Source organism: Thalassophryne amazonica, chromosome 5 (genome assembly GCF_902500255.1).
Source record: "Thalassophryne amazonica chromosome 5, fThaAma1.1, whole genome shotgun sequence".
Taxonomy (NCBI): Eukaryota; Metazoa; Chordata; class Actinopteri; order Batrachoidiformes; family Batrachoididae; genus Thalassophryne; species Thalassophryne amazonica.
In genome coordinates, this window is record NC_047107.1 from 111,795,312 (window position 1) to 111,796,324 (window position 1,013).

Below are 1,013 nucleotides of genomic sequence, written 5' to 3' on the forward strand. Positions count from 1 at the left end.
TTCCTATTACAAATGGTTAAATGCCAAAATATTAGGTCTGTATCTTATAAACATTTGAACTTACAGCCTTTGGAAATTTTTGTGAATTGTTCGCATATCATGAAAACAGTGTTTTCTACCAAATTTGCACGTTAATAATGAGCTCCCTATATGCCTCACAGCTTTGAAACTGCTCATCCCAGGCTAACATTTGGTGTAGAGTTTGGAAATGTTGGCAGCTTTGGTGTATCTAGTGTGATCTGCCTTCCACAAAGGCCTCAAATGGTAGAAAACCCAAAATTTTACATGTCGTTCGTATCTGTGATTAGTTCAAAATGAAAGAAATACGTATACTAGCAATGGCTATAGAACTTTTTGTATGTTGGTTTGTGATATAATGGGACATATTTATACTTTTAAATGATACACAAGGTTATTTTAACATTTATAGTAGTTAAAAAAAAAACGCAAATTTTCAAAAATTGTAAAAATATGCCAATTTTCGTCACCCCAGATGCCAATGTGGACAGTTGACGATCATATTCATATTATATATTCTTACATATCTCAAGATGATATGCCGCAAATATGGTGTTGTAATTGAGTTTCCTTCTTATGATTATAAATAGACACATTAGCATGACACATTGGCTGTTTTGGGTGGTTCTGAATATTGAGCAACACCTTGGTTGCGTCACTAGAAATTGGAAAAACCATAATAACCATTTTCCCATTATGTTTAAAAATAGACAAAAATGACAAAATATCTATTTTAAGAGAATTAGGTCATGCTGAGATTAGGTTTCTGAGCATTGGGCAATACCTCATACTAATTGTAACCCCACATGATGTCATGTGCTGAGAAGAAACAAGCACAGGCACGTAAGGCTGTCAGCAAACAGCAATGCAAGGAATACCAAACTCACTGTTGTGTGGGCCACCCAAAGAGGAGGTACTGCTGGCCAACACCAGAGGGCGCCCTGCCTCTTGTCGGGTTTCAGGCACCAGAGGGCGCAGTTGCCATCCAGGAGCCA